Source organism: Macaca fascicularis, chromosome 5 (genome assembly GCF_037993035.2).
Source record: "Macaca fascicularis isolate 582-1 chromosome 5, T2T-MFA8v1.1".
NCBI classification, from domain to species: Eukaryota; Metazoa; Chordata; class Mammalia; order Primates; family Cercopithecidae; genus Macaca; species Macaca fascicularis.
This window is the reverse complement of record NC_088379.1, coordinates 97,747,923-97,763,280: the sequence shown is the minus strand read 5'-3', so window position 1 is coordinate 97,763,280 and position 15,358 is coordinate 97,747,923. Positions and strand designations below refer to the sequence as shown.

At 37.0% G+C, this 15,358-nt stretch overlaps 1 pseudogene; it reads left to right on the top strand.

Moving 5' to 3' along the window:
• The first annotated feature begins 829 nt into the window (after nucleotides 1-829).
• On the top strand, nucleotides 830-13,558 carry LOC102132798 (mitochondrial-processing peptidase subunit alpha pseudogene; annotated as a pseudogene).
• The last annotated feature ends 1,800 nt before the right edge of the window (nucleotides 13,559-15,358 follow it).

The window sequence follows — 15,358 nt, the reverse complement described above, 5'->3', positions numbered from 1 at the left end:
GCATTATTGTACTTGTGACTCATATTTTCCAGTTTTATTTAACTTTTATTTCAAGTAACAACACACACTCACTGGGGCCCACTTGGGGGTAGAGGGTAAGAGGGAGAGGTTCAGGAAAAATAACTATTAGGTACTAAGCTTAATGCCTGGGTGATGAAATAATCTGTATAACAAACTCCCATGACACAAGTTTACTTATATAACAAAGTTGCACATGGTTATGTTTTATAAAGTTAAATGTACACTTACCATTCAACCCCATCAATTTTACTGTTTGTTTTTTGACCATGTGAATTCAAAACTTACCTTCACACAAAAACTTAGACACCAATTTTTGTATAGGCAGCTTTATTATAACAACAAAAAACTTGAAAGAACCTAGATGTTCTTAAATGGGTGAATTAATATATGGTAGTATACTCATACAACAGAATACGACTCAGCAACCTAAAAGAGCATGATGTATTGTTTTATACAACAACATGAATAAATCTTAAATGCATTTTGATAAGTGAGAGAAACAAAACCCTAAGGGTACATGTTTCATGATGTTTCCATTTATATGATATTCTGGAAAAGGTAAAATTAAAGGGATGAGTTGCTAGTTCCCAGGATTTGGGGGTGGGTGGAGCATAGAGCAACTTTGGGGGTGATGAAATTCTTGTGTACGACATCATGACAGTAGACAAAACTCGATGCATTTGCCAAAGCCCATAAAACTGTACAAAAAATTAGATAATTTTACTCTATGCAAATAAAAATTTCACCAGAATATATAGGAAACGAGAAGGAATGTAGACTGTGACAAATGAATTCAAGCTTGTTACACATGAAAGACATCTCTAAATATGGAGAGTGGAAAAGAAAAGCGCTTGCCGAAGTAACTTTAGAAAACAGTATTTTGACTGGATATTGTGAAGCTAATAACAAAATAACTGTACACAAACTCTGTACTCTGATTAGAAAGGCTACTTCTCACAAGGAAACAGGTCAGCAAGTAAGTCTGAAACTATTTTATAGCTATACTTGAACCGAATAAATGGGCAAATACAGATAAAGAGAATTGTTAAGGTAGAAGTCATAATTAAGCAAAGAGCGAATGGAAAAAAAAAAAAAAAAACAACTGTGCTCCTGGAGTGGAGTCAGAGATATCTGTATAAAATATATACACATATGTAGATACACACACACAGAGATGGATACACGTGGGTGTAAACATGGGTTAGTATATATACATATATAAGTTTTCTAGCTTTGTCTTCTGAGCAGCTATAGGCAGTGATACCCTAGTAGCAGTGAACAAACTTGATGCCTCTCAACATATCTTTATTTTTAAATAGTATTCTCTCGTACAAGGAACCGGGACTCTTTAAAGAAGTGGTTGATTCTAGGGATATGCAAGAAAAATATAAATTAAACCTGGGTTATTTTGTGTTCCTAGAAGGAAGTTTCAATTAAAAAGAGTGGGGCCTTTTGAAAGACATAAGAATTAACCTGAAAGGGGTCCCAATATCCAAAGTTGGAACAATTTGATCAGCAAAAAAAAAATGATAATGTTGAATTGTAGCATAATATAATAATTGCTCATAAAATAAAATTAATATTCATATGCCAAACTGATATAAATAAATAATAAAGAGAAGGGAAAGTTCTTTCATACAGAAGAGTTTTAATTAATCAATTTTGAAGAAAGAAAAATAGAATATCATCATTAGAACACTATATTCGTAATTACTGTAGGCATAGAGATCGTTGTGCAAATTAAGAAGAGGATGTGTTTAATTAAAACAGTATATGTGCATAGTCTCAAAATATCTCCCTAAATAAATATTATTTACAAAGTATAAAAGTGTAACTTTACTAGAGAGACACCTGGAAAACACCACTTTAATCAAGTGATGAAAGTTAATATTATCAGTATTAAGACTTATAGTCACACACACCTTACCTAAAGCACTAAGGGGCACCTCACCATTGTGGTGTTCTTTGCTCAAATTCACAACTTCAATCTAACTAGAGAAGACAGTAGAAAAAAACAAATTGACGCACTTTCTATAAAACCATTGACCAGAGTTTTTAAAAAGTGTCAAGGCCATAAAAAAAACAAAGACTTAGGAACTGTAACATATTAGAAAAGAGTAAGAAGATAAGACAAAGAAATGCAATGTAGGACTCTAGATTAGATCCTTGGACAGATAAAAAGATGTCAGTGGAAAAACTGGTGGAATCTGAATAAGCATATAGTTTGATTAATAATAACGTTAATTTCTTAGCTTTGATTGATGTAAGATGATTATGTAATATGTGGGGAACTGGGAGAAGGGACTAAGGGAAGTCTCTTTACTGTCTTTGAAATGCTTCTTTAAGTCCAACATGATTTTAAAATAAAAATGTAAAGAGTTAAATTTCTCAGTGTTAGAATTTACTTTTTTAAGTGAGTGTCTTTCAGATCCTGATATATGGGAGTCCTCTGCAAAAGGTATTCTACATTAAATATAAGATATATATGTTCTTCTGCTAAAAGATCTTGAATCTAAGAAAAATCTTTAACTCAATGTAATGTTTTTAACTTTTTAATCATAATAACAATATTGTATATAACTTAGGCCATGTTTATGTTGATTAAGCCATTCCGAGTGTATGTGTGTGTGTGTATATATATACACATATATACAAATATATATACATATATATACACACAAATATATACATGTATATATGTATATATTTATATATGTATATATACAAATATATATACACATACACACAAATATATATACACATACACACATACATATATACATATAAAATAGATTCTTTAGAATATGTTATGATTCTTCTACAGTGTATGAAGATCAAGTGGAAGACTACTGAACTTGAAAAACTTAACTTTGACTCTCAAATCTGCTGCTGATAGTACTATGTGAATGGGATATGATTTGCTTTAATAAGTCTGAGATTTGCACTGTTATAAACTCTGTATAAATTGAAGGTAATAATTATCTTTCTGGGTCACCATTTTAACAGATTTATTAAAAATATAAACTATTTTTCTAATTTATATGTGACATTTAGGGAAACAGAAAATTTAGAAGCATAGGGAGAAAAAGAATTACTGTATATTTATTATCTTTATTCCTATGCATGTGTTTACATAATAGGAATCACATTACATACATTGTTTTGTTACTTACCTTTAAAAATGTAATTAACTAGTTTGTTTATTTTGACTATTTTCTAGAGCAGTTTTAGATACATAGCACAATTTAGCAGAAGATACAAAGATATCCCAAATACCTCCTCAGATATATACTCCCCTATTATCAACATTCTCCACCAGAGTGATAAATTTTTTAAATAATTGATGAATCTACATTGACACATCTTCATCACTCAGAGTCCACAGATTACATTAGGGTTCCTTCTTGATGTTGTATGCTCTGTGGGCTTGGACATAGATAACATGTACATTCCATTAGAGCAAGATACAGAGTAGTTTTACTGGTCTAAAAGTTAATTTTATTTTTTTCATTTAACATTGTAACAGTAAAATTTCCAATGCTATCACAAATTATTTTCAAGTAAATCTAATTGTTGTATTATATTACAATGTCATATGCATATGTGTATATATACATATTATATATGTGTGTATATTATATTCAAATATTCATATATGAATATATGAATATTTAAGTGTTTTCAAGCTTTTTCTTATTGTAAACAATCTCTCGATGAACCTGTATATTTTTCCCTGTGTCTGGGTTTATTTTCTACTTGTAGTTCAATTTCCTAGATATTTAGCTCTGAGATGTATTGCGGGAACTGGCCAGCAGTCCGCAATGCAACGGGGCTCTCTCTTTGCTCCCAGGCAGATTGGCAGGTCGAGAAATAATAGACACACACAAGATAGTGAAAGCTGAATCCAGGGGGGTCACCGCCTTCTGGTCCTGTGGTGCCAACAATGCACTGGATATGCCAGCATTTATTATTGAGTTTAGTGAGGGCAGAGGTAGTTTAGTGAGGGATTTAGGGTCATTTGATTATGAGGTGAAAGATGGTCACATGGGGATGAAGTAATTCTTTAACATAACATCTGTATGCAGAAGTACAGTATACAGAGATAAGAATTTACAGTATAGTGTGTGCATCAGTAATTTCTAACAGAGCCCTAAAACAGGAACAGCAGTAACAGTTACGGCAAAAGCTGGTTACAAACAATTCATAGAAACAGGACCTGAAGTTTAATTTCTAACAGAACCTTAAAACAGGAAGACAGTCTTTCCATAACCCATGATTAGCAAGATATTAATCAGCAGTAACAGTTGCAGCAAAAGCTGGTTCCAAACAATTCATAGAAACAGGACATGAAGTTAGACAACTGGTTAGACCAGAAATTCTCAGAAGGGAGTATGCCTTAACCCTAAAGAGGCCCAGAAGAGCCGCAGCAAGATAAGGGCGTTTATAGCTCTATCTTATCCATATGGACAGGCGCCCCCCCACCCCCCCATCCATTTATAGGCTTTCCACGAGGGTCACATTCCATTCCCAGAGCTATGAACACCTACTTTTCTGGGATAGGAATCTTGGTGATGTGAAACCTCCCTGACTGCACGTCCATTCATAGGCTCTCTGCAGGGGGAAGCACATCATGTGCTGTTGGCTCATTCTGGCAGTCCAACCGGGCATTGTCTTTACACAATCCTGCATGTAGTTTTGTATTTACAACAATCAGGAGCATTTCATCTTTTATTCCATAGCAATAGTTTCAGGGGGTCTCCCTACGGGGATGGATGGATTACTATCAAGGAAGGTGGCAGGGAAGAGCACTGAATTGGGTAGAGGGAGAATTTGGGCTCTGATGCATGATCAAAGTGATCTCAGAGAACTTCATGTGAAACTGTAAGCTGAAATACTCCTTCAGATTTATCGTGAGTTGGGGTAGAAGGGCTAAATCTTTTTATCAATGCATTTACTAGTTACTGGTTTTGAGGTGCTTAAGGGAAGGGAGCAAGACTTCAGGTAAGAAGGATTTATACAGCATAGCTGTTCCCAAAGAGGGCTTTCTGCTGCCGACATTCCCAAGAAAAAGTGGAGTAATAAGTTCTTTCCTGATGGTCTGGCCCACCACAGCATCTAATATAAAGGTTGTCACAATTTTCAAGGCTCTTTATATATTGTAGCAAATATCTCTGCAAAACTGTTGTATAATTGCAATTAGTGCTGATGTATTAATTAACAGCTAAAAGTTCCTTTAAAACAGTTCACATAATAAATTCTTAGTCTATTTAGTTTGTTCATGAAATACCTCACTACATAAACTTTAACAAACTATTATCTGGTCTTACTTGTATATTTAATTTTACTTAGATTTTATGAAATGTTTAAATATGTTTTCTTACCTTAAAATTAGAAAAATATTCTATTATACTTGGCTTCATAATGTACAGTTTATTTCCATATATAATCTTGCAGAAATTTGTTTTTGTATTTAACATTATGTAGGAAATACACTTTTTCTGTTTCCAAACAAGAAGTCATTTCATGAATAATCAAATATTTCCTCATTGATTTGAAATGTCACCTTTATTACATAATAAATTATCATATACACATATTCTCCATGCTTTCCATTGATCTATTTGACTATTCCTCCATCAGCACCACACTTTCCATTAATAAAGATTTATGATGAAAACCTCTCTCCATACTTCTTTTTTTTCTCATTATTTCCTTGGCTATTTCATACATTTAATCTCTGAGATGAAATTTAGAATCAGTATGTCAAGTTATAAAACAACCACAACCACAAAAAACAAACAAATCGAAAAGAGATTTAGGATGGATTTGTATTGAATTTATGTATTAATTTTGAAAGAACTGGCATCTTTACAGTACTAAGTCTTTTCTCCAAGCATGTGAATCTATTTCATTTACTGACGTCTTCTTTTATGTTGTCACAGCATTTTTTTTTCAGGTGATTTGGCATTCGGTTCAAGCATAGATAAGAAATAGAATGGAATATCTGTATAAATCGATTCTAGGAAGAGTTTGGGTCAGGATGACCTAGAATGTTGGCAGTCTGTTTCAGTCTAAATTTCCAGACTATAAAAACTGTACATTTGAATGTTTGTATAAACTTCAAGCATCTCACAGTACAATCTTTTTAAAGTTCCTTTTTGTCTACGTTTTGTATAATATTTTTCTGTGCAGCAATATTTTAGAATCTTCTCTCAAAGGAAGGGCATTCACTAAAAAAAAAAAAAAAACAGACCAACGTAATAGTTGATCTGAGACCAAGATTTGCTTTCTGTGACAATGTTCTTAGATTTTTCTTTTTCAAAAAAGTGATTTTTTAACTTTTACCTATAAAACATATTGCTTTCATTTTTATAGAAGTCATTCCAAATGCAAAGGTTAAGAATTTTTCATTATTTCTTTCTAATAATTTATAGCATGATTCTTATATCAAATTAGTTAATACACATTATGATTATAGAATCAACATATTTTTGTGAACAATTTGGAAAATATAAATAATCCTTCCCTAATTATATTTTGCAATTAATAGCAAACCTGAGAAATCACTGTCTACAGATTTAAGTATTTCTCTATTATCTTAATATAAAAATAACAAAGCAGGTATTTTAAAACTTTTATAAGATACTTTCCCAAACACTCATAATTCAAAAAGATTATACTGAAGTATTTAGTATCATGGAATAATGTTTGAAATATATATTTCATTACACATATAATAATATATAATTATTCCATGATGTTAAATATACTTCAGCATAATCTTTTTAATTGACACATAATATCCTACCATATAATGTTAAAATACATTGAACTAATCCATTATATGTGGTTTACTAGGTTATTTTCAATCTTGTTTCTCAGAAAAGAATGCTGAATCTAAGCAAATGCTTATTTCCTTAGTATCAGTACCTAACACTGAAATTACCAATAGATAATATAGTTTTTTTAATGATTTCAATGTATATTGCCAAACTGTGCTCTGGTAATTTGGTATCAGTTCACATTTGCATACATATGTTTGAACTCTATGCTCCAGACCGATTTTTAGTAATGAGAATGCAGCAGTGAATTAAACAGACAAACATCTAAGACTTCATGTAGCTTACATTACAGAAAGAAAGCAAAAATCATCAAGATAAATAGATTTACTTTTACATACACTATATATGATCATTATGAACTGAAGTGTATACTGAATTCATATGTTGAAGCCCAAGTTTCCAATATTAATCTATTTTAAAAAAGAACTTTTAAGAGATAATCAAGGTTTAAGGAGGTCATCAGGATCAGATCCCACTCCTATAGGACTTACAGCCTTATAAAAAGAGGAAGAGGGAAAGCTCTTTCTCACTTTCTACAGGCGTCAACCAAGACACGGCTGTGTGAGCCTACAGCAAAAAACGGACTGTCTGTAAGCCAGGAAGAAACCTACACCAGAACAGAACCATGTAACCACTCTAGAACCCTGATGGCAGAATTCCAACAACCGTGAGAATATAAGTTTTTGTAGTTAATAGTCATAGAAATAATAAATCAACAGAAAGAGCAATATGGGTTGTCAAGGGTGCTGAAGTTTTATAGAGCATTCAGAGAGTCTCACTGACAAGATGTCAATAAATATATTAAGATAATAAGGAAGCCAGCATGCAGATATTTGGATAAGAGCATTTCTAGGCAGAAGGAGCAGAAATGTCTAGGTCCTAAGGTTAATATATTTGTTATGTAATCAAGAGACAACAAGGAATGCAGTGCTACTATAATGCACCGAATAAGTGGAAGAATATTTGCTGATGAGGTTGAAGAGATATTTTTGGAGCAAGACGATACAAAACGTAATAAAGACTTGGGCTTTAATCTAATTCTATGTGTAATAGTCAGAAGTCTCCAATAGAACCAACCAACCTTCCTTCCTTCCTTCCTTCCTTCCTTCCTTCCTTCCTTCCTTCCTTCCTTCCTTCTTTCTTTTTCTTTCTTACTTTCATCTATGTATGTATGTATTGACATCTATCTATCTATCTATCTATCTATCTATCTATCTATCTATCTATCAATCAATCAAAGAGGAGACTTATTAAGAGAATTGGCTTTCATGATTATGAAGGCAGAGAAGTCCCATAATATGCTGCCTGTAAGCTGATAAAATAAGAAAGTTGGTAGTATAATTCAGTTCAAGTCCAAAGGCCTATATAACAGGAAACCGGGGAGCTGGCATGTCTCCCAGTCTGAGGTTAAAGAGAGGTAGAGGTGGGGGATGCTGATGTAAGTCCTGAGTCTTGAAGCCCAAGGGCAGGAGAAGATGGATTTCATAGCTCAAAAAACAGAGACAGAGTTCACCCTTTCTTAGTTTTTATTGTTCCATTCAGGCACTCAACAGAGTGGATTTTGCCCACACACATTGTTTAGGATCTATCTTTCTTGCTCAGTATACCGATTCAAATGCTAATCTCTTCTAGAAACTCCATCACAGAAACATCTAGAAAAAAATTTTTTTTTTTCTTTTTTTTTTTTGAGACGGAGTCTCACTCTGTCGCCCAGGCTGGAGTGCAGTGGCCGGATCTCAGCTCACTGTAAGCTCTGCCTCCTGGGTTTACGCCATTCTCCTGCCTCAGCCTCCTGAGTAGCTGGGACTACAGGCACCCGCCACCTCGCCCGGCTAGTTTTTCATATTTTTTTAGTAGAGACGGGGTTTCACCGTGTTAACCAGGATGGTCTCGATCTCCTGACCTCATGATCCGCCCGTCTCGGCCTCCCAAAGTGCTGGGATTACAGGCTTGAGCCACCGTGCCCGGTCCAGAAATAATGTTTTGCTAGCTGTCTAGGTATCCCTTAATCCAGCCAAGTTGACAAATACAATTAAGACATGATATGACATACATTTTAATAAACTCACCCCAGTTTTTCTGCTGAGAATGTACTGGAGAACTGCAAGAGTATAATAGGGATACCACTTAAGAGACTATTGCAATACTTTAGATACATGGTAGTGGTTTGGACCAGATTATTGATAGCATGAGTAGCAATAACTAGTCAAATTTTGAATATATTTCAAAATAGAGGTAGTAAGATTTTATTTTTGATTGGATATGGTGGCAAAGAGTGAAATATAAATAACACCAAACTTTTGGCCTGAGAAAATGCAAGAATAGAATTATTAACTCACACAGGGAATTATGGAAAACTACAGAGAACATTTTGAAGGAAAAGTAAAAAGTAGGTTTTTGGATCTGTTAAATCTGAGATGCTTATTAGATGTTTCAGTAGAAATGTCAGTAGGCACTTGGATAAGTGAGTCTGGGAATTAGGGAGAGGTAGAAGGTAGACATCTTCAGAATACAAATCTGAAGATATAAGATTGGGGTTCACATATGGTGAGTGTGAATATAAAAATATTCCAATGATTAGCTCCAGTGTACACCACTATTTCACTGTGGATTTGAGAAAAAAGCAGCAAAAGACTAAGAAAAAAAAGGTCAGGATTATCATAGGAGAGATACTAGTGAATGAAATGTCTTGGGAGCAAGTGAAAAAGGGTTCCAAATAGGAATGATTAAGTGCAGCTGATAGATCAAATTAAATGATCACCACATTTATTAATAATTAGAGACTATCATTGGTGACCTTGACATGGGCAGTTTCAGTGAATTGGACAGGGCAAATTCTAAATGAGGTAGATTCTAGAGAAAATGAGAGAATGTAGGTATAGACAATACTTTCAGCAGTATTGCCGTAAAGACTTCAAGATAAATGGATGCAGTATCTAGATGGAGAAGTAAAAAGATGTTTGAAGTTTCTTAAATTTATATATTACTTATTCTTCGAGATGAGAAAAACAAGGTTATTATTAATTATTAACCACATAAATAAGGTCAAATATCCCATTTAAATGATTCAATTGAGATGGAAAATTGAGGAAGTAGAGACAAAAGAAAACTGTTGAAGTACCATAGTTAAGTATTTGAGAGGATGGAGGCACTGGCGATCAGGCAGGAGCAGACACAATCCATCCATTGAAACAAGAGAGCAATGAAGAGAATATGGATGATAATTAAATTAGGAGTGTAAGGAAGCTTGCTTGGTACATCTTCTCAGCATTACAAATTAACATTATTTAAAAATGAGTACAGACCTCAATTCAATCAGCTGGAGATAGGTATTGTAGACATGAGGTCAATGGACTTGAAATCTGCCTCCAACTTTTGGCGAAGTAAATGTATAAGTAATCAGAAATTAGATGTTGCTATAGTTTGGATGTTTGTCCTACCAAACCTCATGTTGAAATTTGAGCCCCAATGTTGAAGGTATGTCCTAATGCAAGGAGTTTGGGTCATAGGGACATATCCCTCATGAATGTCTTGGTGCCATCCTCTCGGTAAAGAGCAAGTTCTTGCTCAAATAGTTCTTGTTATCCTTTTGTAGTGAGTGAGTTCTTGCTCTATTAGTTCTCCTGAAAGTTGGTTCTTAAAAAGAGCCTGGCACCTCTCTCCTCTCCCTCTTGTTCCTCTCTCACCATGTGATACCTGCATATGCTGGCTTCCCTTTGACTTCTGCCACCATGAGTGGAAGGAGCTGAGGCCCTCACCAGTGCCCAGTCTTGAACTTTCCAGCTGGAAGAAAAATAAGCCAAATGAAGCTTTATATATATATATATATAAATCAGTATCATACATTACTTTACAGCCACACAAACAAAGACAGATGGCTTGCATTAAAAAGTGGAAGAATGAAGCAAATTCACAAGGAGGAATAACAAATATTTTTTAAAAGTAGCGCATACAACTCCTGTAATAGATGACTTTGACATGACATTCTCAGTTCTATACTTTACATTTAGCAATTAAGTTCCATAAAAGTCCCAAGTATCCACCTAAATATGAGTAAATTTGCCTCAAAGTCTATTCCATGATATGTTTCATAATTAACTCATGTAGGGAGTGTGTATGTGTGTGTGTGCGCACGCACACACACAGATACCCAAATGTTGTTTGGCCTTTAAATTTTGTTATGGATATTTCTGCCTCTATGACTGAATGTATCAGACTAACAATCTTACTAACACGAGCTGTAAAAATAAGACTAAAAGTTTTAAAAGCCTGTTTGCAAGCCAGGCATGGTGGCTCATGCCTGTAATCCCAGCACTTTGGGAGGCCGAGGCAGGCAGATCACCTGAGGTCAGGAGTTCAAGATCAGCCTGACCAACATGGAGAAACCCTATCTCTACTAAAAATACAAAATTAGCCGGGTGTGGTAGCGGGCGCCTGTAATCCCAGCTACTTGGGAGGCTGAGGCAAGAGAATCTCTTGAACCCAGGAGGCAGCTGTTGCAGTGATCCGAGATGGTGCCATTGCATTCCTGCCTGGGTAACAGTGCGAGAGACTCCATCTAAACAAACAAACAAACAAAAACCAGTCTGCAGATATTATAAAGCAATCAAGGCAGCCAGGTCTTGATGGGCACAGTTTCTGTAGAGAAGAAACACATTGAGGTGAGATTTACATTTCCTCTGGGTGCATTTGCTCATTCACTACACTGGACATAAATGTCAAACAGAAAACAACATTTTAGAGCCCGTGGCAGTCTCTGTGGGTTTTGTAGACAAAAATTGGAGCTCAAGGCTGCCAAAGCAACCATGATTTGAGGAGTCAAAATCTTGGAGAAAAGAAAAATACTGTATAGAGAATGCAGCCTAATAGTCTTCCAGCAATTTCGAGTCATTTACTGATTCTTAAACTGCATATGCCCAGGGCAAGTTATTGTGAATATAAGCAAAACACAGTTAATTAGAGGATAAAATGTTAAGTAAAGAGAGCAAAAGACTCATTTGGCTGGAAAGACAAAAATTGGAATTCAGGAACTGCCAAAATAGTAGGGGCACTTGTAAACACCCAAAACTTTCAGTTTGAGATTCAGTTTTGGTTTTACCTTGGAGATAAGAGAAATTAGAATAATGCCAGACCTCACACAAGAAGAAGTTGAGCTAGAATTTATTCACGATGATCTTTTCATATTCTATGCATTTTCCAAAAGTAAACTTACGAAGAACTGATGACAAAGAAAAATTATAAAATCAACTATAGACTCATTACCTTCAAGGAATAATAATAAAGGTAATGGCCAACTTTTCATCATAAGCCATGGAAGCCAGAAAACACAATGACATCCTTACAGTGCTGAAAGAACTGGCAAACTATAAAATTCTATATTCACTTAAAATATATTTCAGGCCGGGCATGGTGGCTCATGCCTGTAATTCCAGCACTTTGGGAGGCTGATGTGGGCAGATCATCTGAGGTCAGGAGTTCCAGCTCAGCCTGGTCAACATGGTGAAACCCCATCTCTACTCAAAATACAAAAATTAGCCAGACGCAGTGGAGCGTGCCTGTAGTCCCAGCTACTCGGGAGTCTGAGGCTGGGTCCAGGCGGCCTGGAGGAGCGCAGAGGCCGTGGATGTTGACAGATCCGTGGCCCAGTACGCTGTGGGGATTGCCACGCTAGAAAGAGACGTCAGCCTGGGCCCAACCCCCATCCCCGAGCTCACACACCAGCGTCGGACTTGAGAGCGCCTCCTTCCTGGAGGAGGACTTCATCCCTTCGCTGTGCTGAACATGATGATGGGCGGAGGCGGCTCCTTCTCGGCTGGCGGCCTCGGCAAGTGCATATTCTCCAGGCTCCACTCAACGTGCTCAGTAGGCACCACTGGATGTTTAACGCAACCTCCTACCACCTCAGCTAAGAGGACACTGGCCTCCTGTGCATCCATGCCAGCGCCCACCCGAGACATGTTCGAGAAATCGTAAAAATCAGCACGAAGGGATTTATTTTAATGGGCGGAACCCTGGACGCGATGGAGCTGGAGTGAGCCCAGGCGCAGCTGACGTCCATGCTTATGACGAACCTGGAGTCCAGGCCTGTGGTCTTCGAGGATGTGGGGAGGCAGATGCTGGTCACTCGCTCCAGAAAGCTGCCACAGAAGCTGTGCACACTCATCCGCAACGTAAAGCCGGAAACCGTGAAGAGAACTGCTTCTAAGATGCTCCAACGGAAGCCGGCAGTGGCCGCCTGGGCGACTTGACCAACCTGCCTACTTATGAGCACATCCAGACCGCCCTGTCGAGCAAGGACGGGCGCCTGCCTAGGACTTACCGGCTCTTCCGGTAGAGCTGCTCCCTGACCTGATGGATCCAGGAGCTGCAGCTGGGGCCTGCTCTTGCGTGTTAGTTTGGACACGAATTTAGTCTAAAACGCTATCTCGTTTTACAAACAGTGCGAACAGTGTCGCTAGAGCACCCACGCACTTTGCATTCCTTCAGAACTGAATGTGCCAATCAGTGGAGTAAATACTGACACTGACCACGGCAAGCCAGGAAGCAGGTGAAGTCCCGAGCGCGGGAGGGCAGCGTGCCATGAGGAGGCTGGGTCAGCGCTCCCCCTCCTCAGGGGATCTCAAGGCACGTGGTGTCGGGCAGGTTATTTGAGAGGAGCAAGCCCTGAGCCAGGAAGCAGCAGAGGCCAAACTATCAGAGCCTCCCCAGTGGCCACCAAGTTCCTATGTCGGGTACCAGGACTCACCTCTGACAAACGGGAGAAGACAAGGGCCTGGTCAGCTCCGAGGAGCGCGGTCCACGTGTGTGCACGCCTGCTTCCCTGGTAAGAAAGAGCTGTTATCTTTCTAAAAAAAAAATAAAAAATAAAAAAAATAAAGTATTATTCAATCTTTCTATTATTTTTGCACCCATTAACTGTCTGCACCTCCTTTGCCCCAGCCCCGCAACCACTCTTCCCAGTCTTTGGTAACCGTCATTCTACTCTCCATGGCCAGGAATTCAAATGTTCTGATTTTCAAATACCAGGAATAACTGAGAACACGCAATGTTTGTCTTTCTGTGCCTGGCTTATTTCACTTAGCATAATGATCTCTAGTTCCAACTATGTTGTTGCAAATGACAGAATCTGTTTTTATGGCTAAATAGTACTACATTGTGTATATGTACCACATTTTCTTTATCCATTCATCTGTTGAGGGACCCTTAGGTTGCTTCCACATCTTGTCTATTAACAGTGCTCCAACAAACATGAGTGTATGGATATCTCTTAAATATAATGATTTTTCTGGCTCATACCTTATCTCTATGGTTGGCTTTTTTGAGAAACCTCCAAACTGTGCTTCATACTGGTTGTACTAATTTACAATTCCACTAACAGTGTACGAGGGTTTCCTTTTCTCCACATCCTTGCTGGCAATTGTTATTGCCTGTATTTTAGATAAAAGTCACTTTAGCTGGGATGAGATGATATCTCACTGTAGTTTTGACTTGCATTTCTCTGATGATCAGTGATGTTTCAAATGTCTATTTGCCTGTATGTCCTCTTTAGAGAAATGTCTATTTAAAATTGTGCCTCTTTTTTTTTTTTTTTTTTTTTTTGAGACAGAGTCTCACCTTGCCACCAAGGCTGCAGTGCAATGGTGTGATCTCGGCTCACCACAACCTCTGTCTCCCTGATTCAAGCAATTATCCTGCCTCAGCCTCCCAAGTAGCTGGGATTACAGGCGTGTGCCACCATGCCAGGCTTATTTTTGTATTTTTAGCACAAATGAGGTTTCACCATGTTGGCCAGGCTGGTCTCGAACTCCTGACCTCGTGATCCAGCCACCCCAGCCTCCCAAAGTGCGGGATTACAGGTGTGAGCCACCGTGCCTGGCAAGTTTTCCCGTTTTTAGTTTTTTTCCTATACAGTTGTCCAAACTCCATATATATCCTGGATATTAATGCTTTGTCAGAGGAGTAGTTTGCAAATATTTTTTCCCATTCTGTGTGTTGTCTCTTCACTTTGTGATCATATCCTTTGCTGTGCAGAAGCTTTTTAACTTGATGCAATCCCATTTGTCCATTTTGTTTTGGTTGCCTATGCTTGTGCATATTGCTCAAGGAAGTTTTGCCACAACCAATGTCCTAGAGATTTTTCCTAATATTTTTCTTGTCATAGTTTCATAGCTTGAAGTCCTAGATTTAAGTCTTTAATACATTTTGATTTGATTTTTGTATATATAGTGAGTTAGGGGTCTAGATTTATTTTTCAGCATATGGATACCCAGTTTTCCTAGCACCATTTATTAAAAAGACCATCTTCTCCTCTGTGTATGTTCTTGGCACATTTGTCAAAAATGATTTAACTGTAGGTGTGTGTATTTGTTTCTGTGTTCTCTATTCTGTTCCATTAGTTAATGTGCCTGTTTTTATGCCAGTACCATGCTGTTTTTGTTACGATAATTCTGTATAATAATTTAAAGTCAGGTATTGTGGTTTCTCCAGTTTTGTTC